This window comes from Maniola jurtina, chromosome 12 (assembly GCF_905333055.1).
Source record: "Maniola jurtina chromosome 12, ilManJurt1.1, whole genome shotgun sequence".
Taxonomy (NCBI): Eukaryota; Metazoa; Arthropoda; class Insecta; order Lepidoptera; family Nymphalidae; genus Maniola; species Maniola jurtina.
The window spans coordinates 937,898-965,688 of record NC_060040.1 but is presented as its reverse complement, the minus strand read 5'-3'; the positions used below and the strand labels follow the sequence as shown (position 1 = coordinate 965,688).

At 36.9% G+C, this 27,791-nt stretch overlaps 1 protein-coding gene across 1 annotated transcript in view; it reads right to left on the bottom strand.

Moving 5' to 3' along the window:
* The window catches only part of LOC123870449, a 102,182-nt gene extending 74,714 nt beyond the window's left edge, over positions 1 to 27,468 (bottom strand). The window contains exon 1 of the mRNA XM_045913766.1: positions 27,231 to 27,468. The gene's annotated coding sequence lies outside the window, so the exon portion shown is untranslated. The remainder of the gene's footprint in view (positions 1 to 27,230) is intronic.
* Positions 27,469 to 27,791: the final 323 nt, after the last annotated feature.

Here is a 27,791-nt window from a genome sequence, read left to right as displayed (position 1 = left end):
CTTAAATATCGTATAGCCGGTATAGACCAGTATAGCTCTAATATGCTTGCTGGGGAGATTTGTTTTCAGTTATTTAATTAATTATTATTTTTCAAGATTTAACTAATTACATTATTAATTAAATCCAAGCCAACAGAAGAATTCGGGTAGTTTGGGCAGCATTCGGGAAATTAAGTCAAGTTCTCTCATCTTCAAATCCTCAGTGCTTGAAAACTTTTTATGAAAATCATAATTATTAATTTAAATATCTTGTAAGAATATTCAGATTTTTTAATTAAGTGCACAGTATTTATGACGGACATTCAAATTCAGTGGCAGATTCAATAGTGGTTAGAGCACTATTTGAATAAAACATGAGTTTTTACTAAAAATGTCCTTCCAAGAAAAAGACAAAACCTTTAACGAGCTATTGTAGAGGAATAGGAATCGAGGCTGAATAATTAATGATGGAATTGAAAAATGGATTGTTGTACTCGATTAAAATGTCAAGATGTCGATACCAGGCGAGTTCTCGATTAAGAGTCTCGATTGGCGTTCAAAAATGATCCGATTATGTAATTCTTAAGTCGGAAATAAGGCAATTTGCATTCTTTAATAAGAGTCAATGAGCCGGGCGGCGGACTATTTTTTCAGTATTTTTTTATTAATTTATAGACTAGCGCTTGACTGCAAGTGATGGTGCAGTCAAATATGGAGCGCGCTAGCCTATAAGTTACCTTTTCACTCTTAAATTGAAGGTTCGTATATTAACAGATGCCTGCCAAATTTTATGATTCTAGGTCAACGGGAAGTACCCTATAGGTTTTCTTGACGGACACGACAGACGGATAAACGGATAGATGGACAGACTGACAGACAGACAGACAGACAGGCAGACAGACAGACAGACAAGTGATCCTATAAGTGTTCCGTTTTTTTTTTCAGACAGACACGACAGACAGACAGACAGACGGACAGACAGACAAACAGACAAGGGATCCTATAAGTGTTCCGTTTTTTTCCTTTTTAGGTACGGAACCCTAAATAACCTCCATAGCCCCGTAAAAAAAATAACGTGCGTGTGTTTAGTGAAACTAAATCTAGCAAGCCTTTATTGGAGAAAACTAATCCAGCTTGAACAAAGTTTAAGGCTAACCTTCCCTACCTTCATTAGAGGCAAGTAATTGGAGTTTCATTTGGAACCCTTTTTTCCAATTCCACACGCCTTTGTGGGGACGTAATCTTCCACCTACCTACATCATTAAGCTTTGAGGCTTTTAGTAAAGGAAAGTTAGCGGTTAGTTTGCTAACCTGAGTAATTCGTGCGTTCGCATGCTTCTCCATCACTACCCATAGTATAAATGTGAAAGTTTGTTGGTTCGTTAGTACGATTACATTGGTTTGTTGGTTTGTACTTCAAACTAGATAGGAATTTGAAATTTCGGTATGTTATCTAAATACTTACTATATATAAAAGGAAAAGCTGACTGGCTCATCTATCAACTCACAGCTCAACTACTGGACGGATCAGGCTGAAAATTGGCATGCTACTTTGAAGAAAACATCTGCTATGAATTGATTTTTGAAAATTCGACCTATAAGGGAGTAAAATAGTGTTTTGAGTGTAGTCCACGCGGACGAAGTCGTGGGCATAAGTTAGTTTACTATTATACTGTAGGTATTTAAAGAACAATTCATAAAGATTTAGTTAGTACCTAAGGTGTGACCAAAACAAACGAACATTTTTTGGATTATTCTTACACGGTCTGCTGCTATATCTGACTCTGAAACATCTCGGAAATGAAATATTTTATACACTTGCTGTGGCGGTGAGGAACGAACATCCAGAGTAAACCTGCATGCATAAAGTTCTCCCATATGTTATAACTCTCAAACAGTCGATTAACGGCCAAAATTAATGCTCAATCTATCTTTAACTTGTCGATAAGTTAATTAGCAACACTGTTATATATTATGTCAAAAAGACTTTTGACGAATAACAACATTACTAAGTAACTTATCGACAGATTACAGATAGATTGATTTTAATTTTGGCCGTAAGAGAAATACCAACGCGATGAAATTTTTCATAATACTAGCGACAAGTCATTGTGTGTAAAAGTAACGTAACAAAGCTTTCATCTGACTGAACACACGAATGTCCCATCTCCATACGACTCGAGCCCAGCTTGAGAAATTCACACAAAGGCCTGTATAATAATATGTTATATGTTATATGTTATATGTCACAGCTTCCAGCGGACAAGGGGAGGGAATCGTGTCACAAACTCAAGAGTAATGAGAAACACACATTCGTACAAACTTGAGACGTCGCGTCGTGTCGCTCTACATTAAAAGTTTCTACGAGTAGGTATATTTATATACCTACCTCTATTTTATTATATACAATAACTTAAAATTTAAAAACCCCCGACCCAAAAACCTCTATAAGAAAACTAGAAAAGAGCTGAAAACTTTTAAACGGCTGAACCGATTTTCTTCGATTATAGCTAAGAAAACTCTCGATCAAGCCACCTTTCAAACAAAAAACTAAATTAAAATCGGTTCATTTGTTTAGGAGCTACGATGCCACAGACAGATACACAGATACACAGACACACAGGTACACAGATACACACGTCAAACTTATAACACCCCTCTTTTTGGGTCGGGGTTTAAAAATATATACGTCATATTAAACGTCATAATACATTCGTGTGTGACAAATGTCGCTGAAGAGCCAACGCTCCGTAATGAAGGAGAACTCGTAGCCACGACTACTCTACCAAGAGTAATTTAAGGAAATAGGTATCCTTAGAGTAAGCCTTTCAATATATTTATTTTTGTTAGGCACAAGTGTAAATTAAAAATTTATAATACCCCCGACAAGTGAAGGTTACAGTTACAACTAGAAAACAGCTGATAACTTTCAAACGGCTGAACCGATTTTCTTGGATTATAGCTAAGAACACTCTCGATCAAGCCACCTTTCAAACAAAAAAAAAACTAAATTAAAATGGGCTCATTAGTTTAGGATCTACGACGCCACAGACAGATACACAGATACACACGTCAAACTTATAACACCCCTCTTTTTGGGTCGGGGTTAAAAACATTCTTAATTATTGCTGATTTCTAAAAAACTGCGGTAGAGATTTCGAATTTATTTTTCCTGTAATCAATACCAATATCATAAATGCGAAAGTGTTAACCAAATTCGGCGAAAGTTGATTAGTACATAGATAGCTTGCATCCTGGTGACGAACGTACGTTACTTTTCCCGGAAAATCAAAAAAAAATCCACAGGATATTCCCAAAACTATGTCCACGTTACGTTTAAATCCACATGGACGAAGTTGCGTCAACAACTAAGTATGTTTAGTTTCTTATGTAAGCAAATTCTTCTTCTTTTTAGGGTTCCAAAATAAAAAAACCGAACCGGTTAAGTGCGAGTCAAATTCGCGCACCGAGGGTTCCGTACTCGGGTATATTTTTTGTGATGCAACCACAGATTCACGGGTTCCGGACTTTTTCCTTTACTTGTGCTATAAGACCTACCTACCTGCTAAACATGATTTTAGGTCAATGGGAAGTACCCTATAGGTTTTCTTGACAGACGTCAGACGGACAGACAGACAAAGAAGTGATCCCATCCTCGCACTTGACCAGATTTTAAGAAATAAACTCTTTATACCTAATCCAATTGGCACAATTAATCAAAATGGTCCCGAGATTCTCTTTCGAGAAAGGAAGATATTTTTATCAGCATTTTTATTCATTTGGTGTCTCGCCCGTAAATGTTGATCTTAAAAAATTAAGACTTGGAGCGACCGCTTAGCTTACTCTTAAGTTATAACACGAGTATATATTTAATATTTCATTGCCCTGCAAAAGTTAATTAACTAAGGCATAAGTCCGAGCAGTGTGAATCAAGTCGCAACGAGATTTCATATTATAAAAAGAACGTATCTTTTTGCCGCACCACTGCAGCTCGGATTTATTCCATCTTTCATTCGTTTAGTATTTCGCGAAACAGAAAGCGAGCGTCAGAGTCGGAAAAAGTAATATTCAGTTTAAAAAATTGTTTTCTTAAAAGTCACAAAAAAAATCTTGTATATAAGCCGGGCGAGCGTCATGCATTAATTTATAGTAACATGATGCCCAAAATCCGGTCAAGTGCGAGCCGGACTCACATGCGAAGGGTTCCGTACCATCCTACAAGATGTGCATACTAACACCTTTATGTAGAACTCTGTAAGTTAATAACGGTCTGCGCCCTCTACACCTATGTGATTTAGTGAATCCAATTGTTTGTGAACACGTTTCTATTTTTTTTGTGTGATCTAACCACAAATTCACGGTTTTCAGATGTTTTCCTTTACTTGTGCTATAAGACCTATCTACCTCCCAAAATTCAGGATTCCAGGTCATCGGGAAATACCTACCCATTAGGTTTTCTTGACAAACACAACAGACGGACAGACAGACAACAAATTGATCCTATAAGGGTTCCGTTTTTCATTTTGAGCTACGGAACCCTAAAAGTAGTAATATTTCAGAGCGTCATGATATGAGCCATTTTTATTTATTTTTTTATTTTTTATTTACTCAGATACATGTTAGCCCTTGCCCGCAATCTCAATCTATACTAATAAATAAAATTGGAGTGTCTGTCTGTAATTTCGAAATAACTATCGCATATTAAGGTCATATGGTTATTTGAACGATACTATAACTGAATCACACGTTTTTAAAATTTTTGTCTGTCTGTCTGTCTGTCTGTCTGTCTGTCTGTCTGTTTGAAAAGGCTAATCTTGGGAACGGCTGAACCGATTTTGACGGGATTTTCACAGACAAGTAGAGAATTGACCAGGGAGTAACATAGGCTACTTTTTTAACCGACTTTCAAAAAGGGAGTTGTGTTTTTCTACCTATGTACATCGAAATCTCCGAGATTTCTGAACCGATTTGCGTCATTTCTTTTTTAATCGATAGAGGAACTTTGCGACATTGTTTCATAAAAAATTTGGAGTCCAACTCCACAATCCTGATGCTGCAGGGGATCTGACCAATCCACGCGGGCGAAGCTGCGGGCATCAGCTAGTTATTGATAAGTGACGATGCAGTCTAAGACCATAACTCTTAAATGCCTAAACAGATGTGTACGTATGAGGTATCGTGATGCTGTAAGAATTCGAACTATACCCCATACGTCCAAATCTGTTCAAGCATTTAGAAATTACTCACATACATATTATAATACATACCTGCATACATAAACCCTGAATCCATTATGTACTCTTTTTTAGGACAGCCGTGTAAAAATAGTCTACGTCCGATTTCTCCGTAATAAAAGCTAGCTCTGTTCGAAATACCTAGATATTTAGATTTTTGAAAATCCCGTTGCAATTCTTTGATTTTCCGGGACAAAAGGTAGCCCATATCCTTCCTCGAAATGTAAGCTACAAATAGCTCGCATTGTGGCAACCGACATGGGCAATACATAGATCTATGTACCTTTCGCCAAAACCGCTTGGTTAAATGTATGGGGCCGTGAAAAGCTAGAAGACAGACAGACAATTTTGCATAGTTTGTAAAATTATAAGTATGGATTAGTAGATAGTACGCCAGTAGTAAGCTAAATAAACTTTTATTTATTTATTTATTTTACTATGGATAGATGTTAAAAATGTGCCTTTACAAGTCTAATTTTTAACCCCCAACCCAAAAAGAGCGGTGTTATAAGTTTGACGTGTGTATCTGGTGGCATCGTAGGTCCTAAACTAATGAACCGATTTTAATTTAGTTTTTTTTTTGTTTGTAAGGTGGCTTGATCGAGAGTGTTCTTAGCTATAATCCAAGAAAATCGATTTAGCCGTTTGAAAGATATCAGCTCTTTTCTAGTTACTGTAACTTTCACTTGTCGAGGGTGTTATGAATTTTTCATTTACACTTGTAAATTATTGCAGGCAGTCGATTTAGTAATATCTGAAATTCCCATACGAATACCTCAAAGCAAAATATTTACGGCCGAACGATTTCAGATTGGCTGGACTTTTGTTTTCGTTGTCAAAGTTCAAACACTTCGAAAGGGAATATGCAGTGAGCGAGAGCCCCACGCGAATTGTTTGCGGATGCTGAATATTCAGTTTACGCTGGTGCATATTTTTCTGATCTCGTCTCTATTTCCTCAGTGGCTGTGGACAACAAATAAAGGTTTCATACATTAAGGCGCCATCTCCACGAGCGAGAGCATTGCGATGTGTTCATCCTACTATCGCCGGATAAAATTTCCACGGTACAATAATTATTCCGCCAGCGTGTCGTCGCGACTCGCAACGATACGCCACGAGACCGCAACGCTGACTGACTGACTGACTGATTAACTGACTGACTAACTGACTGATCTATCAACGCACAGCTCAAGCTACTAGACGGATGAAAAGCATGCAGATAGCTTTTATTACGTAGACATCCGCTAATTCAAATTCAAAATATTTTTATTCAATTAGACTTTTACAAGTTCTTTTGAATCGTCAAAAGCATCTACCACTGGTTCGGAATGCCTTTCCTACCGAGAAGAACCAGCAAGAAACTCGGCGGTTGCTCTTTTCAAAGATTTTATATACAATATTATGCCATGTATAAAAGCAATTGAAGTCCCGCGCATTGCTGGAGCGAATCGCAGGTCAAATCCACGCTTTTTTATCATTTACATAATCTTCGATAGTATAATATGCTTTTCTCAGGAGCATATTTTTAATAGATTTTTTGAACCTGTGTAAAGGCAAGTCCAAAATTGGCTGAGGAATTTTGTTATAAAAGATTATACCCATTCCCACAAATGACTTTGGACCTTCCTGAGGCGGAGCGTAGGAGTCGCAAGCCTAAGAAAGGATTTCGAAAATTCAATCCCTAAAGAGTAAAGTAGGAGTTTGAAAGTGTAGTCCACACGGACGAAGTCACGGACCAAAGCTAGTCGCTTATAAAGTTAGACCATTTTAATTTCCAAGATTGCTTTAAGTCTACCAATAGGTACCTACTAGACTGTTAAAAGAAAACGTATAATTAAAAAGAATTGCAAAGTTCAGTGAAATGCTCGTTGCATTCAAACTTGGTCGACGGAAACTGGTCGAAATAAAACTTAAAGAACAAACTTAACCGACGAACGGGTCCCGTTGGGGCTTGTGTACTAATTTACTACCCACAATTTCGTTTCAGAAACCTCTGTGCCTTATATATAGTTAATATGGGCGGCTAATTGCACGACTTTTCTTTGAATTGCTGAACTGTTTATCTTTCAAGTGCGCTCGCATCGGAGACCAATCATTAATCTAATGATAGACTTTGAGATAAAGAACTACGCGATTACTTTTATCCTGAAAATTCTGAAAAAAATAAAGTTCTCACGATTTAAATTTGAAGGTCTCCTGCATTTAGGGATTGGTGTTACCATACCAGCACATTGAAAGTTAAGACCCCAAATATTAGTTCTTCAAAGTATAAGCAATGCCCAAAGTAATTTCAGGTTTGCAACTTATTAAGTTAACTACTTATACTACTTATAGGTCGTCCCTTTGTTTTTAAATAAGTCTATCCTGTATTAAATAAATAAGATATGTTTGAAACCTGTACGTTCTACGTCCCAATATATAATCCACAAAGAGATTCTCTTGAAATAGTTATTAAAACATCAAAAATTCGCTAGAAATTGTGGATACTGCAGTTACTAGTCTGAAGTAGTCCTAGTGATAAAGTTTTCTTGATATTTTACTCGTATTGCCAACCAATTTCCAATAACTGAGTTTGAATGCAACGAGTTTCTTACCGAGCTTTGCTGTTTGGAATTATTTTTAATTATACCTACCTACGTACTTTTATTAGTAACTTAAAAATGTAATACGTGCCTCCGTCCGCTTATTGCCATTCCAGCTACAATATCCTTTGAGCTTCATCGGCTTTTTTGGTTCTTCTAAGAACCTCTTAATTTCCCGGAACATATTTTGATCGCGGCAAGGAACTCCAAAAATTGCCTTCTCCATCTCTCAGTAAGTGACTAGGAGCTTTCTATGAGGCCCATAATTAGTGACTACATCATTGTTTGACAATCAGAATGTGTACAATAGTACCCAATTTGAATAAATGACTTTGATTTTGACTTTGACCATGTCTCCATATGTTATCACTGGCAACACATACTTTTCGAAGACTACTGTTCAAGCACTGAGGAATTTTGAACGAAAAAACATCTCAAAGCCCCAAATGCTGCCCAGCAAAATTAGATTTAGCGGTTAACCTCTTTCTCGAAATTGGACGTACCTAACGGAATCGTCTGTCTCAGATAGATTTAAGTAATATTACTCACTAGCTGACGCCCGCGACTTCGTCCGCGTGGATTTAGGTTTTTTGAAATCCCCTGGGAACTCTTTGGTTTTCCGGGATAAAAGTAGCCTATGTGCTAATCCAGGATATTATCTACCTCCATTCCGAATTTCAGCCAAATCCGTCCAGTAGTTTTTGCGTGAAGGAGTAACAAACATACACACACACACACACACACACACACACACACACACACACACACACACACACACACACACACACACACACACACACATACAAACTTTCGCCTTTATAATATTAGTGTGAAGTGTGATCTACAATTTCAAAGATTATTGAGTGGAAAAGGATATGTCGTTTTCGTAAATCAAAGCAATCTTAGAAGAATTGTATCACTGTAGGTGTGCCAAACCGCACTTGGCCAATGTGGTAGACTATGACCAAATTCCTTCTCATACTGAGAGGAGACCCGTGCTCTGTAGTGAGCCGGCGATGGGTTGATCAGGGGGAGACTATAGGTATTGCGCTCCTGTTCAGCCTTTGATATTACTAGGAGTCATGCCTGAAAACCAGCGCTGCAGTCGAAAATACTGTCAAACTGAAAGCAATCATGCTGAGGCAGCAGAGTCCCGTTCAGCCAACATATACTTAGATACTAAGCTAGATTTAAGAAGTGGGTACCTGGATCTCAAGGAACCAAGGACTTATAAGCTTTGGTTCCCCAGGGACTATGGTGTTCTATCTGCCTGTATATCTTAATTGTTTTCGGCTGAATAAAAGATATTTATTCATATTAATGGATAAAGTTGTGTAACCTTAATATTTAACATGCCTTCTATGAAAAATTAACTTTCAGTAAAATATTTAACATGCCTACCCACGGAAATTTTACTTTAGCAAAGATAAACACGGCGCTGTTTGGTAAAACTGGAGGCATCAGGGTGAAAAGGAAAATTTAACTTTTAAATTCTGATTTCTCTGATTTTCCAACACTGAAGATTTAATTACAGATAATATGAATTACTGTGGTAGATATTGTGTTAGAACTTAAAAATTCGCTATAACAAGGTATTTTAACTGTCGTTTTATCTTTGACTTAGGAATAACATTAGGATTGATTCACAATATAGAGAGAGAGCCAGTGCGTGCCAGACCTTCTTTATTTTATAAAAGCTGAAACTTTCTCTGCGTATTATCCCCGACACAGAGAGGAACGATCAGCGACTATGAAGTTTGGATCATGGTGGCTTTGGACAACAGGTAACAAAGGTGTAAAAAATCTTACATCTAAGTCAAAGTCTATTTTTTTTATTTTCTTCCGAATAGTACTTATTAGAAATCACGTCATGCATTGCCAGACACTTAGCCTAGACAATTGGCGTGGCAACCCCCTGCCAGAGGCCCATTTATTTGTATTATGTGTAGAACAAGTGTAAATTAAAAATTTATAACACCCCCGACAAGTGAAGGCATCTTGACAGCTTGACATAAATTTGTCAATTGACATAATATTAAAAACCTAACGGTTATCTAACCTTCTTTTCTACAAGAAAACTAGAAAAGAGCTGATAACTCTTAAACGGCTGAACCAATTTTTTTGGATTATAGCTAAGAACACTCTCGATCGAGCCACCTTTCAAACAAAAAAAAGTAGATTAAAATCGATTCATTCGTTTAGGCGCTACGATGCCACAGACAGATACACAGATACACAGATACACACGTCAAACTTATAACACCCCTCTTTTTGGGTCGGGGGTTAAAAATATCAAATAATAAGTTTGGAGTCTAACGGGTAATAATAAAAGAAGTGAAGATATTATGAAGTGTAGCGGACAACGGGGCGCGGGGGAAGCTATTGGAAATTCCTTTTCGCACCTGACGAACAATGGCCATTGTCGCGAACAAGTAGCGCCTTCACAAAGGAAGTTGCGGGACTTTTGCGACGAAGAGACAGCTCATGAAAAAAAAGTATTACGAGACGTTATAACAGAGTTCAAAGATTTCTAGAACAATCAAGGCTTCAAAATTAAAATCCTAGGCGCTACGCACACGTACCGAGTGTAAAATTATCTTCAAATCATCTTTATTTACTTTGGCAGACTATAATATTATGTTATCATCTCTATTTCAGATAAATGTTTTAAAGTTGTTGCGTTTTAAAGTTTAATCCAGGCAACCACGATTTTTCTTAGGCGACCCTATTTTTTCTTGTTCCTTATACTTTTTGCTTTTGATTGGTTACTTTCGTGGTTGAAGATACCAAAAAAATATTTTTTCGTGGCATGATTATTTACTTACTACCGTACCTATCTATACAGCTATTAGATTTTGATTGATTGATAAACAAACTTTTCACTAGATTAACAGATGGGTATACCGGATCAGATCATATTTCTTGATATAATCTTCTTCTTATAATATATTATATAGATCTTCTTATTATTTCTTGATATACATATATAGAACTTGCGCCTAGCTAATTTTTTTTTTTAAATATTACTATAAAACTTATACTTAACCTAATCTAATTACCGTATCTACAAGTCATACCTAGAATGGTGGCAAGGATAGACTAGATTTTTTTTATTTAAATAAATTTTTTCGATGTTCATTTGAGTTGATAAATTTACCACTGGATCGGAATGCTTACACTACCGAGAAGAACCAGCTTCCATCTAAGACCGCATCATTACTTACCACCAGGTGAGATTACAGTCAAGTGACAATAGCTTATACCTGAATTTAAAAAAAATCCATTGAAGAGAACTTTCAGGCGAACATGTTTCCTCACGATATTTTCCTTTAATAGGTATTTAAAGTAAATAGGTATCTATTATTTAAAAGATAAAGGTGCGTACTAACCACGAGAGTCTCGACTATAACTGCTGGAAAAATGGAAAAAAACTTGCCAAGTGCGAATCGGGCCTCGCTCTTTTGGGTTCCGTACATAACTATGAACATTATATTTTGGGTGTATGAAATATTTATATTCCGAGCTAGAACATCGCAATGAACCGTGAAAGAAAACCCCAAAAAATCATTTGTTTTAGTCACGACTTACAAACTATTTTTTTTTTTTCAGAAAGATTTTTTTTTTCAGCAAACAAGTTTTGTTTTCGAGGACTGCGATCTCACCTAATGGTACGGAGTACGGAGCGGTATCGCTAAATGACGTTTGATCTTGTTTCAGAAGCTAAAAACTGCGGTTTGGTTAAATACTTACATTTCTAAGTTAGGTCGAAAGCTATTTTGTGCTTAGAGAAACTTTAATTCTTTTGTTCATCAGCAAACTGCAAACAAACCTGAAAAGATCTTAACCCTAAACCGAGTAAAAAAAATGAGGAGAAGGACTTGATAATTAATTAATTGAAAAGAAGCATGTTCAGCATATAGCAACATCAAAGTGCGGCTCGAGCTAACAAGCTGTTGCATTAACAGGTTTTTAAAAAGACAGCTTGTTAAAAGGCAGCTTGTAACAGCTCTTTAGATCCGCCTGCTAATGAGCAGGTGTTGTAACTTGTGACATATTATGTTACAAGTTACAATGTTGTTGTAGGTACGACACTGAAGAAATGTTGCTAGAGTTTTAGCTACATCAACATCAACTCTGGCTGGCTCACTACTGAGTACGGGTCTCCTCTTAGAGAAAGGTTTGAACATAGCCTACCACGCAGACTAAGTGCGGATTGGCTGACTTCAGACACCGTTCAAGCATGCAAGATTCCTCACGATATTTTCTTTCACTGTTAAAGCAAGTTATATTTGATTGCTTAAAACCACATAACTCCGAAAAATTAGAGGTCCGGAATCGAACGCCTGACCTTCCGAGACGAAAAACCAAACCTTAACCACTAGACTATCACAGCTCTTAAACAAGTTTAAGTTACCTAAATTGAACTCTTTCATAAGGCCTTTAATATTTTCGTTACTAAGCAGCTAAGCTATGGTGATTTATTAGGTAGGTAGGTACAAGGAGTATGGTGTTTCCGTAGTCGAAGCGAATCTCATCGATTTTCTATTTCGAGCCTCGTTCGTCTATCTATGTCATATAGACATAGATTACCATGACAATATCATTTATGGAACGATTTTATTACGTAGTTATTTATGGGTTAGTTTTGACATCTTGCTTAAATATTTAACAAGCTTCGGCCATGGCTAATTACCTCCCTACCTGCAAAGCCGTAGCACCAAGCAATTAGCGTTTTGGTACGATGCCGTGTAGAAACCGATAAGGGTATCATGGGTTTAATAAAATTGTCATACCCATTTACGGCCAAAATTTAAAATCAATCTATCCGTAATCTATCGATAAGTTACTTAGCAAAGTTGTTATTCGTCAAAAATGGTTTGGTCTTTTTGACAAATAACAACGTTGCTAAGTAACTTATCGACAAGTTAAAGATAGATTGAGCATTAATTTTGGCCGTTAGTGTGCTTCTATCTAGACTGCATCATCACTTGACACTCACCACTAGGTGAGATTACAGTAAGGGCTTACTTGTATTGGAATAGGAAAAAAATGCTGAAAGAACCTATGAACAAAGTCATATAAAGAAAGACAATTATTTAGATAAATTATGATAAATAATTATAAGTTTATTGTTTAAAGCAAAACTACTAATTAGTCAAAAACTAAAGAAACGTGTTAAACTATGAATTTATGAAGACAAGTCATAAAACAGAACAGTTTACCCACGGTCTGTTTGACCATCTTTGGATACACTTTATCCAACAAATAAATTTGATATTTTAACAGCTTTTGTATTGGAATTCTGTCAGAACGTCAAATTTATTCGTTAGATAAAATTTATCTGGAAGTTTGTTAAACAGGCCCTTAGAAGTATATTAAACATCAAACATTGATAAATCCTATCTAATGATTGATTATACCAATCTTCCGATGAACAAGTCCGACAAAATAATCCCTGTTTCTCAAATATTTTTCTGAGAACGGTCCGATAATATTTTGACAAATCCTGTCATGGAATTTTCTTTCAGATTCCTGAAAAACCTTTTATTCCTTTCGCTAAGCTTAGCAAAAAATGCTTAAAGTTATTTTGTACCACAAAAATATCTCAACTTTTTTCTCTATTCGATTCAGCTGGTATTTTTTGTCGCTTTAATTCCTTTTTGACGATTTCTTTAAGTAATAGCTTCGCTTTTGCTTTACCAGGCTATAATTGGATAGTAACGTTTTTGAAATTGGCTAAAGCCTGCATTGATACAATGTTTCAGGTTTCAGTATAAAACTATGTATTAACCATCTTACCGGCCCAGAGGTAGCACTAATCGAATTTTTTAGAGTTCCGTACCTAGAGTACGTCCGTCCGTCCGTCCGTCGTGTCTGTCAAGAAAATCTATAGGGTAATCCCCGTTGACCTAGAATCATGAAATTTCGCAGGTAGGTAGGTCTTATAGCACAAGTAAAGGAATAAATCTGAAAACCGTGAATTTGTGGTTACATCATTAAAAAAATTAAAAATATGTTTATCAGAGTAAGATAACTATACCAAGTGGGGTATCGTATGAAAGGACTTTACCTGTACATTCTAAAACAGGTTTTTGTTTATTTTTATGCATAATAGTTTTTGAGTACGGAACCCTCGGTGCGCGAGTCCGACTCGCACTTGGCCGATTTTTTAATAGGTAAGGTGCGGTCACAGACAGGTATGCAGTGATAGTGCTTCAACCTACTATTCGGAAGTCCTAGGAAGCTATACATCTCTACATTCTTCATACAATATTAATCTCTACATCTCATCTCTACATTCTTCAAACGTACATTCTTATGTACGTTTTTGGCAATCGAATATTATATACTTAGGAAACTTACATAACTCGGAGTTCTCAAATCTATGAAGTCTGCCAATCTGCACATGGCCAGCGTAGACCTACACCTTTCTCATTCTAAGAGACCTTTATACAATAGTGGTCTGGTGATGGGTTGAAATGATGATAGCTTATGTAGTAGGCACCAGTAGATCTATTATTTCAGTAGGTCTAGGTACAATACCATTTAGAAACCCTAGGTATTATAAAAATGGTCGTAAAATAATTATAACTTAAAATCTGTTGTTTTGGTCAAAAATATGTCTTTATTTTTATAAAGATCTCATTGACATTAAATCAAAAAAGTTGAGACAAAAGCTTTTTTCGTACTCATTAATTTACATTTTCCTTTCAACGCCTTTATAGTCTTTCTACTTTGATACGATATTTTTTTTATAAAATCTCATTGAGTAGGTACACAAAATTCGGTGAACCCAGCAAAATTAATGAGCGAATTAATTTATCTGTTATTTTTAGATTGGATAAGCGAATAAACGTAGGTAGATATTTATTTAATAATAACTGGAAAAATACGACTGGAATTTTCCATTAAACTTTATTAATAGATACTTCGCAGGAAAGAATTTCAGAAAATTCAATTTCAGTACTTTTGGAGTCCTGATACATCATAGGCGAGAATTTCAGAAAGTTTAGTTTCACTATTTTTGAGTTCTAGATTATGAGCTAGCAACTAAATAGTTAGAGACTGTTTTATATCTATTTTTAATGACTACCTAATTTTAACCACTAATTATAATTTTATTATTTCAAATAACTATAATTAAGACATTTTATTGTGCTTAGCGTTAAAGATAAAGAAATTATACCTACTCATTCATGTTCGGATGAAAGACTGGCTTCCCATAGCACAGTGAACCCTAGTTTGGGGTCCATGGAACTTTGCTAGGCACTGTTATTTATATCATTTTGTAGAACTACCTAGCTATCTTTATGAATCATTTCATTGCATATTCATAACACTTTATGCATACAATAACACGCACCGTTTGAAGACTTTGGTATTCAAGCAATGAAAAGACGAGACGAAGGTCTCGAAGCTTCCCAGCCGAATTAGATTTGGGGGTTAACTTCTCTCTCGAAATTTAATTGAACCTACCTATAGTTTGCTACAGGTCGAGATGGCAAGCGGCGGGGCGACACCCTGCACACGTGTACGGTAAGCGCGGGGCCTGTGCGGGTGTGCGGGGCGTCCCCATCGCGATTGCCATCTCAACCTGTCGCGTGCTGAGCTGATTTATGTGTCCCAGGAATGTGTACGTACTTGTCTACAGTTTCCAATGTAGAGCTCTCAACACAGACTCAAGCCTACATTCAGTAGATACTATTTCAACTTCAATTAGAAAAGTAACCGCAGAAAGAAATATGAAACCAACTAGACTTAAAGAAAACGGAAGAGCAAAGGAGCCCCAGCAATTAGCGTCTAGATAAAAATAAGAAATGGGCGCGCTTTACCTTAAACGCACATAAACATCAACGCTAAATCTCTTCGGAGATGAACGACCACCATTTTATGCTCTCCCGGTGTAATGTCCGAGACGTGCTTGAAATTTATACTGCGATGTACGCATTTTTTTATTTATCGCAGCTTTGCGCTTCACTACAATGTTGATGGATGGGTAAGAGCTTACGCACTCATCCGATTCGAGTCCGTGAAAATCCATATCCATACTATAATATTATACATGCGAAAGTGTGTCTGTCTGTCTGTATGTCTGTCTATCTGTCTGTCTGTCTGTCTGCTACCTTTTCACGGCCCAACAGTGTAACTGATTCTGACGAAATTTGGTACAAGGTTAGCTTATATCCCGGGGACGGACATAGACTACTTTTTATCCCGGAAAATCAAAGATCTCACGGGATTCCTAAAGACCCATCCACTTAACCAATTTGTATGAAATTTGGTACCGAAGTAGCTTGCGTCCCTGTAATCGAAATAGGCAACTTCTATCCCGGAAAATCAAACAGTTCCCACGGGATTTATAAAAATCTAAATCCACGCGGACGAAGTCGCGGGCATACGGATATAAAAAATTCCGACCGTACTCGGATATTGCTTTCGCACTAATCCGATCTCTGATCCAAATGCAAGTGCACATCTTTGAGATGTCTACGTCATAATATATCCGAAGCACATCCGAGATATTCTGAAGGATGACGGAGATCGGATGATGGAAGTCTGATCTAGTGCGTAAGCTACCATACAAATGACTACTTTGGAACGTATTTTCACGGATTCGGATCGGACATGTTTGGACTCCAAGCATGTCCGAGCGATTAAAGCCAAAATACCTCAAGCAGAAAAAGCGCCGAAATAAACTGTGTCATGTGTGGTACAACCCGAAAAAAAAAATCCAGCTCAGTACAAATTCACTCCCAAGCTATGTACAAGTACGTATAAACTTAGGAAGACTACAATATTACTGTTGAAATAGGTCTATATTTTATCGACAATAGAAACATGTTGTGTTCGATATTGTTGCGGAAGGAATTTCAATCTAATCTAACGGCATCCTTGTGTCACCGAGTTATCACCATAGAGATGCAGTCCTCATACACTGCGTCAAAAAAACGCCAACATTAAATGGAGCTTATATTAATACTTCCGGCTGAGTTTGTTGTGGGATCTTCTCAGACGTGGGCGCGTTTGGAACCCTCGTTGCTTTAGTTTTAAGTCTACGTAATTAATTATCACCACTATAATATCATCTTTCAAATCTAACTAATCGGACAAATAAAAGGTGTACAGTAGTACCTACCTATTTTGAATAAATGATTTTGATTTTATTTTTTGACTTAAGAGGGCTCTCTCCGTCACTCGTTTCCACTCGTTTCATACAATCGTAGTTCCAATTTCATTTGAATATTAAGCAACCAAAGTCCATGAAATTTTGCAGACATATTCTAGAACTAATATCTATGTCTGTGGTTTTCCAGATTTCTGTTAAAATATTCGGTTTCAAAGTTACGCGGTCTTGAAAATTTCATACAAATCTTTGAGCCCCTGTAATTTTAAAACTACATATTTTTAGAAAAATCTAAAACACCACAGACACAGATATTAGTTTCTAGAATATGTCTGCAAAATTTCATGGACTTTGGTTGCTTAATATTCAAATGAAATTGGAACTACGATTGTATGAAATGAGTGACGGAGAGAGCCCTGTTAAAGGTGTATGATAAGTTCCGATTACTCATCTTTTTTTATTTATTGCATGAAGCTTAATTTAATGAAATGTGTAGTAGAAATCTCTAGTATGTGACAACTCCCTGGCTTGCGTTATCACCCAGGTTATTTCAGTGTGGAACCCCGCGTGGGACGACCAATATTACCTTTATCTCGAGAACTTTGCCTGCTATTTATTTAATACAGTTTCATTTAACAGTAACCGAGAGAAAACAACGCCTACTCTCTATTGTTTATTGTTTACACTGTATAATGAATATTAAATAACTCTAGCTTGTTTGTAGGCCTCATTCGCACGATACGATAGGTTTTAACTTTTAGTTTATCTTTTGCGGAGCGGTAAGTAGTTATTAGGTTTGTATTTGTTGAGCAAAATTTTATCGCAACCAGCAGCTTTAATACTTCGTTACTAGTTTAGCTTTAGCTTTTTCCTGTGATTTTGCCTGCGTGGATTTAGGTTATAAAGAATTCCACTATGGTCTTATTAATGGGAGGTCCCGGGTTCGATTCCCGGCAAGGCTTTGGAATTTTATCATTTCAGAACCTACCCCTCTATCACCCTACCTACCGGCAAAGCCGTGCGTTTACCACTGCGCCAGGGAGGTTGTCAAATATACCGACAAGGGGTTATTAATTATTTTGTACTAGCTGATGCCCGCAACTTCGTCCGCGAGGATTTATGTTTTTCAAAATCCCGCGGGAACTCTTTTATTTTTCGGAATAAAAAGTAGCCTATGTATTAACCCAGGGTATAATCTATCCCCATTCCAAATTTCAGCCAAATCCGTCCAGTAGTTTTTGCGTGATTGAGTAACAAATATCCAAACATCCACACTTATTAGTAGGATATTGTATAGGTGTCGATTTGCTGTATTATTCTCGGTAGAATTTTTGCAATCCAGTTTAGTGGAGTTACTATAAACAGCGAATGGAATTCCGCATGCAGAAATTCTTTTCGACGTTTCTCTGGCGCAGATAATATTACGGCGCATCTCTAATATTTCAATATTATTGTTACGTTGAACGCGAAATTGCGCTCCGAATTAAAATATAGTCGTATGCCGAATGATATAGAAGTCCGCCAAAATATTATATTTTTCTCAAGAAAATTCTACCAATGTGTGATTATCAACTAGGTTTAACAACTTTGAGAACGTTATAAAAAAACTCTCGTATGCAGGTTTCCTCACGAAGTTTTACTTCACCGTTAAAGCGAGTGATGTTTGATTGCACGCACATAATATAACCCGAAAAGTTAGCGGTGCGTGCCCGGGATCGAACCCTTGACCGGCCGACATTTTAACCACTACGCTATCAATTCCCATGATAGTGATAAACTGTTACCCTTGAAAGAATTCGTAGAAAATTACAGTTCAGAAACTTTCGAAGAAATCAATTCGGAAAGAATTCAGATACTCGTGAAGTTATCTCTCAATACATTAGCAGCGATACCAGGAAAGTCTCAGAAAGTTATCAAATAAATCGTCGGGCGATTTGGGCGTTTCTACGTATCTGGTGTATTGTCGATTGCCGATTTTATATGTTCTTTTAGCGTAATTTTTTTCATCATCATCATCATCAATTAATAGAAATTAGTCCTAAGTAAGTTAGGGACTTCCACATACCACAGTATTGCGCCGCCTGAATCCAGCAGCTCCCTGCACCTCGTTTTTTTTTCATAAGAATACAAGTGTAAATTAAAAATGTATAACACCCCCGACAACTAGAAAAGAGCTGATAACTTTCAAACGGCTGAACCGATTTTCTTGGATTATAGCTAACAACACTCTCGATCGAGCCACCTTTCAAACAAAAAAAAAAACTAAATTAAAATCGGTTTATTAATTTAGGGGCTACGATGCCACAGACAGATACTCAGATACACACACACGTCAAACTTATAACATCCCTCTTTTTGGGTCGGGGGTTAATTAGCTAAGCTAATCATGACTAATACTCCCCTTTCCCCTCCAATTAAGGGTAAAGCTTGTGCCAGGAGTGGGTACGACAAAAGTGCAACGGGAGGGGTTTGAACCGCCGACCTTTCGGAATTCAGTCCGCTCCTCAACCGTTGAGCTATCGAGGCTCAAATCAAAGTTTAATGTATCTGTCTACCTAACGAGCAGTCTTCCAACGCTGCACTTTCCGGTCGGCATTCGAGCACCTTGGAACTCCAACGTCTATAAGTTTTTCCAACTATGTGCCCTACCCATTACCACTTCCATGAGTAATGTCGGTTATTACAACGGATCTCCTCATTTCTGATTTGATCACGCAAAGAAACTCTAATCACAGCTCTCTCCATCGCCCGCTGAGTGAGTCTGAGGCTAGAATCTATAGACTTATAGAGCTTTCTTTGAATTTGCTCAGACTTAACAGGGCTCTCTTCGTCACTAGTTTCATACCAACGTAGTTCCAAATTCATTTGAATACTAAGCAACCAAAGTCCATGAAATTTTGCAGATATATTCTAGAAACTAATATCTGTGTCTGTGTGTTTTAGATTTTTCTAAAAATATGTAGTTTTAAAATTTCCAGGGCTCAAAGATTTGTATGTGAATTTTTAAGACCGCGTAACTTTGAAAGCGAATATTTTAACAGAAATCTGGAAAACCACAGACATATATATTACTTTTTAGAATATGTCTGCAAAATTTCATGGACTTTGGTTGCTTAGTATTCAAATGAATTTGGAACTACGTTTGTATGAAATGAGTGACGGAGAGAGCCCTCTTAAGACACTGTTAAAACGAGACAACGTTATAACGCTCACATCGATCTGTCTCGTTTTAACTCTGACTTAAGTCTGAGCAAAGTTAAAGTACGCTCTATAGATTTCAGCCTCAGTTTTCTTATGAGCCCATAGTTAGCGACCATGTCACTACGTCACTACTTACTTTCTTACTAAGTCTGAAGTTTTTTCTAGGTCGCGTAGGTAGGTAGATCGTTCGCACACCAATCAAACAGCCTCTAAGTACCTTTGTACGAATTGTATCAACCACAGATTTTAAAAATCTCATGAGAATTTCTTTACTTTCCAGGACAAAACATATCCTTTATATATTGGTCTCTAGGGTGCGAGTCTTTGTGCCCAACAAGATTGATTCAGTGGCTGATCCATTACAAAGTAACAGACAGACATACTTATACATAAATAACTTATGCCCACGACTTCTTCCACGTGGACTACACAAAATTTAAACCTATATTTTACCCTTTAGGGATTGAATTTTCAAAAATCCTGCCTTAGCGGATGTTTACTTTATAATAGCTATCTGCCTAATTGCAGCCCGATCCATCCAGTAGTTTAAGCTGTGCGTTTATAGATCAATCAGTCAGTCAGTCAGTAAGCTTTTCCTTTTATATAAATAGATTCTTATTTGTTGCTTTATAAACACTATTTGAATATTCTCCAATAACTTGAAATGTAGATCATGATCAAAATACTACAAGTTAAAGGGTTTTAAAATTACCAAATACGTATTAAAAGTACTCGTAAGTTCAAACCGTAGAGCGCTACGCTTCGTAGAGCTTCAAAGCGTCGTTGTTATTGTCGTACATTAAACCTACTCGTAGCACCAGCTCTACGCTTAGTTAGAGGGAAAAGGGACCAGTTAGCTACATTTAACATAGCCAGCAAATAACGTTTTTCTAACTTACAGCTAAAACTGATGGGACTAAAACCTTGAAATAAGTCAGCAAATTTTTGACCAATAAAATGGGATTGCAAATTTTTTATTTTGCAGGTAAACCCACTAAAATAATGTACTTATCGGTTAACTAATTTATAAGATTCATAAAAATTTGACCACAATAATAGCTTAACTGAACAAATAAGGCATTAAACCTTTAAGGGTTAATAAGCCGATAAGAATGAAAATTAATCTCCAGGGAACACTAAATTACAAAAAGGTTTCTACGCAAAACCTTCGCCTATCGAAAATGTCGCTTAAGAATAAAGATAAAGTATTAATTTCTAGTTTGAATAAAGTTTTGCACTCACTCTTGCGAAGTCGGAGCAATTTATTGAATAAATTCTAAATCACTAACTTCGTTTGGTATTCACGCCCACCGGCAGTCGCCACCCTCATAAATCTCACCAGCTATAAATCTAATGACACAAAAATAGCAGGCCTCCGAACATCCAAGGTAACTGGTAAAGAAACCAGCCAAGTGCGACTCGGACTCGCACACCGAGGGTTCCGTACTCGGGTATTTTTTCCGTCATTTTTCACGATAAATCAAAAAATATTATGCTTAAAAATAAATAAGTAAAAATCAGTTTTAGAATGTACAGGTATTAACCCCTTTCATAATATGATACCCCACTTTAAACACATTTAAATAATTTTTTTAATGATGTAACCACATATTCACGGTTTTCGGATTTATTGCTTTACTTGTGCTATAAGACGTACCTATCTGCCAAATTTCATAATGCTAGGTGAACGGGAAGTACCCTATAGGCTTTCTTGACAGACACGACGGACAGACAGACAGACAGACAACAAAGTGATCCTATAAGGGTTCGTTTTTCCTTTTGAGATACGGAACCCTAAAAATTAGAGGTGCATGCCCGGAATCGAACCCGCGAACTTCCGAATAGAAGCGGATGTCTTATCCACTTGGCTATCACGGCTTTATAAATTTTATTATTTGGTAAATCTTCAAAAATTGAAATAAAATTCGAATTCAATCACGTCGCAACGATGCAACGAATCGACGTAATTTTTGCACAGGTAGAGTAAAAGACATCCGACAGAAATTACTTTATATTCCGGAAAATAAAAGAGTCCTCGCGGGATTTCTAAAAACCTAAGTCCACGGAAACAAAATCATTAGCTTGTAATAATGTAATTTGGATTCGCAGCAAATACTACCAGTTAGTTAGGCCTAGTTTGGAACTCCTTGATATGAATATCAAGTGAAAGGGACCGACAATAAGTTAGAACAGAAAACATAAAACGTGCAATAAATTGTACGACCAATAAATCCTCTAAAACAAAAAATATCACATCTAAATTCTACGAACATCTTCTAAGGAACAAGTTAAAGAAAGAATTGCGATAAAACTCACGTGCTTAAAATATATTCCGTTAAGGCCTTGGGCCTTGGGGGCTTACTATCGGATAAATCATCGACTTGATTTATATGCGTTTCAGATTACAGTTACTAGATTAAGGTCTCCCAAGCAGGTGCGACGGATTGTACGTTTTACCTGCAGCTAGGTTGTTTTTAGGGTAAAACCTTAAAGAGACACCTAAGGTACCTTAAAAAGAAAAAGGAGCCCTTATGGGATCACTTCGTTGTCGGTTTATCTGTCTGTCAAATCAAAACCTATAGGATACTTCTTAACCCAAGACATATTAAAGTTTAAGGGTGTCTGGCAGGGGGTTGCAACGATATATGACTTGATTTCTAATACAATTTCGAAAAAGTCAGACTTTATATTTTGATTTTATACCTGTGTTTGTTACCTGTTATATCTGCCAAAGCCAATAATATGATCCAAACTTCATAAGTAGTCGCTGATCGTTCCGACCTGTGTTGGCGACAAAGCGCATAGAAACTTTCAGCTTTTATAAAATAACGAAGGTCTGGACCTCTCGGGCACTTAGTCCAACAAGTTTTATACCTACCTTTTTTATACATGATTTTTACAAGTTTTCTCAAAAACTAGAATTACAACCTGTTTGTTAGTGTAACTTGGTTGTAGCTAGATGTAAGAAAATATAAGCTTAGGTATATAAAAAAAATTATCACTCATTCCCGGTATTTTGTTAGCTATCTAATACCTATCATGACTGAAATCACATTATGAACTATAATTTCCTTCGGGACCGGCCGGTATTATACAGATTGCTTTAAATGTATTGGATTTTTTATCACTACCCACTTACTGTCCAAGTCCTACGCCTAGGGGCCTAAAATGCTGTTGTCCTTTAAGAAATATATAACGCGTACAAACTAAGTAAGGGAAATTGTGAACGCCATATTTTGAAGTTCCGCTTAGGTACAGGTACAGTCAACAAAAAAATATATATATTTACAAAAGAATTAATCTCGGATGAGAATGATTTAGTCGGACTTCAACTCTACTGATGTCTGCATCAATCTCAGAATACCTAGGGATCATCTTTATCATCATCACAACTGATTTCCCCTATATACAAGATCTCAAAATGTATTCCTACAACGGACAGTAATAACGAATTGACTAACACCTCATTCATCAAAATCGGCCCAGTAATTTAGGTGCTACGCCAACACATAAAATCTGACACAAACATACATACATTGCTAAAATCATAACCCTTCCTTTTGGCTTTCCCGTAGTCGGGTAAAAGTCCTCAGTTTTTTAGGCAATAATAATGATAAATAAACGCCGTGTCGTATGTGAAATACTTTCTTTGATAACCGTACCTTTCAAATGACACCTGACAGATAGACCAAATATGGCATTCCCATTGTTACTTTGAACGCATTATACCTACTAAGGAGTTCTCTTCGGTAGCACACGGTGGTGCGTGTGAACCAGCTATTCCAATCTACATTATATTTTATGGGCGGAACTTACTTAGGAGCGGGATGCGCTATGTTTTAACAACTTAAATTAACGCAAGTTGGTATTTTTTTAATTCAGATACAAGTCAGCCCTTAAACTGCAATCTTACCTGGTGGTAAGTGATGATGCAGTCTAAGATGGATGCGGGCTAACCTGGAAGGTATATGGCAGTGTTCATTAAACCCATGCTCCTTTGGTTTCTACACGGCATCGTACTGGAACGCTAAATCGCTTGGAGGCACGGCTTTACCAGTAGGATGGTAACTAGCCACGGCCTTCCACCAGACCAGACAGAAATTGAGAAATTATAAAATTCTAAGCTCCTACCGGGAATCAAACCCGAGACCTCCTACTAATGGGACCATAGCCCTTACCACAGCGCCAGGGAAGTCGCCAAAAAGTAGGTATAGTAGCTAACAGAGGGTTTCATGGCGGCTATAAACTGCTTTATTACCATGAACTAACAACATGAAAATTTTAAACCTAGATTTTACGTAGTTAGTTTACTAGCTATAATAATATTATAAACGTTCATTTTATGACATCTCAATTAAGTCGTGAAATCCAAGGTGGTGACGTGCTACTCTTTTAATAAACCTATGGATATACCTACTCTTTTCCAGAATATTATCCAGAATATTATATTGAGAATACAACCCTATCCTTTCAAGGGATACCCGGCCGAGATTGTTGTAAGATCTTTTCAGACCAGGGCTTGTTTGGAACTCTTCTAGCTTTAGTTTTGAGTTTACGTAATTAATTATCACCATTACCTAAATTATCTTACATATTCAAAAATTATTGTCAGCATAAAAGTGCACAGTTGTAACTATTTTGAACAAACTGCTTTGACTTTGATTTTTATGTACGTAGGCAATTGTACTGGAAATCGCTTAGGAGCACTACTTTGCTGGCAGCGTGGAAACTAGCCACGACCAAAGCCTGCCACCTACCAGACCAGATCTGAGCCAATTTATAAAATGTATAAATTCCCAATATTGATTGTAAAAACTGTTCGCCGCAACAGAACCATCCACTTATTAAAACCGGTCGATCGATTATTTTGTAAGCTTATTTTCTACTAGATGATGCCCGCAGCTTCGCCCGCGTGGAATCTAAATTTTTTATATGGAACAATGTCGCATAGTTCCCTTAACGATTAAAAAAAATTACGCAAATCAGTTCAGAAATCTCGGTGATATCAGTGTACATATTTAGAAAAATACAATTCCATTTTTCAAAGTCGGTTAAAAAAGTAGCCTATGGTACTCCTTGGTTAATCCTCTACTTGTCTGTGAAAATTCCGTCAAAATAATTTTAGTCATTCCGAAGATTAGCCCGTTCAAACAGACAGACACTTCAATTTTATTTATTAGTATTGATATCTGCTACTGAAAACTTAGTTATTCGTATCCAAAAGTAGGTGAGAGAGTCAAAGTTAGAAGCTTATCAAAACAAATATAAACCTCCGCATTACTAAAATACTTGATCTCAAAAGTAATGAAATAAAAAAACAAGGCATGAATAATTCAAAGAGTGCTCCTATTTTTGTCACGACAAATATTACAAATATTTATTCAGAGCTCCGAAAACAGGAAAAATAGGCAAATGGGAAAGTCCATTTCCATGTTCTCAATGAATTTATGAGGTAATTGCTATTTGTAACTTAGTAGAGGCTTAGGTAGGCCCAGAAGTAAAACATCGGACCTAGGTATATTTTCAGTGTCAGTATTTTTTTTGGCTGCCAATCCGCACGTGCCTGCGTGGTATACTATGATCAAATTTTTCTCATTCTAAGAGGGAACAGGAGTTCCCGATTCGCCTCTTTACTGAGCGCGGCTCTTTTCTCAGAATGAAATGGTTTTAGGCCATAGTCCGCCATGCTGGCCATGTGCCAGCATGGCGGTGTGTGAAAATTGGCAGACTTCACAGTACCTTTGAAAACATTACGAAAAACTCTCAGGCATGCAGGTTTCCTCACGATATTTTCCTTCACCGTTAAAGCAAATGATATTTAATTGCTAAAAATGCACATAAGTTCGAAAAGTTGGAGGTGCGTGCCTGGGATCGAACCCCCGACCTCCCGAATAGAAAGCGGACGTTTTAACCACTACGCCATCACGGCTAGGTACTATTACAAATTCAAAAAAGTAAAATTAATGTTACAGTAAATAACCATCCAAATCTTAATATTCCGTGCTCTATAAAAGAAGACTTATTTAACTTTCAGATATAATTGATTCAAATCATGAAGCTTCATGTCCCTAATGGCCGAACTAAATCAAACTTTGGCTTCCTACCGCACGCGAACTTCCAAAAGACGCTGGAAAATCATATTTACTTATTGCATAATAATTAATATATAAATAATAATGGAATTTGAAAATAAATGGTTTAGTACTCAATGGGATTGGACAGGCCATGTTGTGAGCCGTATGCTAGATCCGTACGTAGTTGAAATTCCTCGGACACGTACAAAGTGATTTACTTCCTCGTTTCTAATCCGAACCGCTAGCATATGGAAAGCACTTCCGGCATCAGTTTTCCCTTCTACTTTTAATATGGGTACCTTCAAGTCACGAGTGGATAGGCAACTTCTAAGCAAACGCGCTTTATCTTAGGCTGCATCATCACTTACTAGCAAGTCTGATTGCAGCCAAGCGCTAGTCTATGAATAAAAAAAAAAAAAGATAATTTATGGGCAACATCTGCTTCTTTCTGGACTCCCCAGAATCATCAACGCCAGCGTGGCAGGCCGAGACGACGATGGCATGATGAGTTCGATTTTACAGTTACATGGCCCAAAGATGCCCAGAATAGGGAATGATGGAAAATCGGAGGGAGCCTTTGTCCAGACGTGGGACAGTACATGCTAAAAATGATTAAGATAAGATAAACGAACTTAATAACTTTAGGTATAGTGATTTTATGACATTGATTATTGCAATATTTTTGCGTTTTGAAAATAGTAACTGCTAAGTTTCTTGGCGGTTCTTATACAGGCCACCGATATACGTACATAAGTATTATTTATAAGCCTTTAGTTGCTCTAAGTACATTAAACAAACATTTTTAGTACTTATTTCTTTTAAAATACAAAACTTTCAGAAAAAATAAGGACATAGAGAAATAAAAAGAAATTTATTCCTCATAACTTAATAAAATACTAATGTAAGATACTATTACCATTTTCATGTTCAAATAAAAAGTAAGGTAAAGAAAGCCAATTCAAGATTTCCACAGTAACGAGTATAGAACACAATAAAACAGTACCAACAATAAATCAATTATTCATTTATTACTTACCATTATATCCGATACGAGCAATCAATAAGTAATTTCACAGCTGTAAAGTCATAAGCGTAGCACGTCAAACGTTCGAGCGAAAAACGACACGAAAATGGCGGAAAAGAATCCTTCACAAACGGTATCTACAAGTTCTACGGCACAATCACGTGCGGAATTATCGGAGCGAATAATCCGTTACATATCGGAATCGCAAGCGCGGCATTTCCGCGGAGTTTTCCGCTACGCGTCCTCTACGCTCGGCCGTCGTAGCTAAACTGAAACTCTGAACATTGGAAGCTACGGACGTGCTACGAGCTACGAAGTGCGATGGCTGTCCTCCGTTGACGACTCGTAAATGAAAGTAACCTAGATTTTGGCAATTTTGAACTTTTTAGGGTTCCATACGTCTAAAAGTCGAGAATAATGTAAATACGAGAAATAAAAATAGACTTGTAATGCCCACTTCTATACTTAGTAATTCATTTATATTAAGTTGCTTAACTTGATGATGCCTGCGACTCTGTCCGCTGGAGTTAGGTTTTAAAAATCCCGTGGGAACTCTTTGCTTTCCCGGGATAA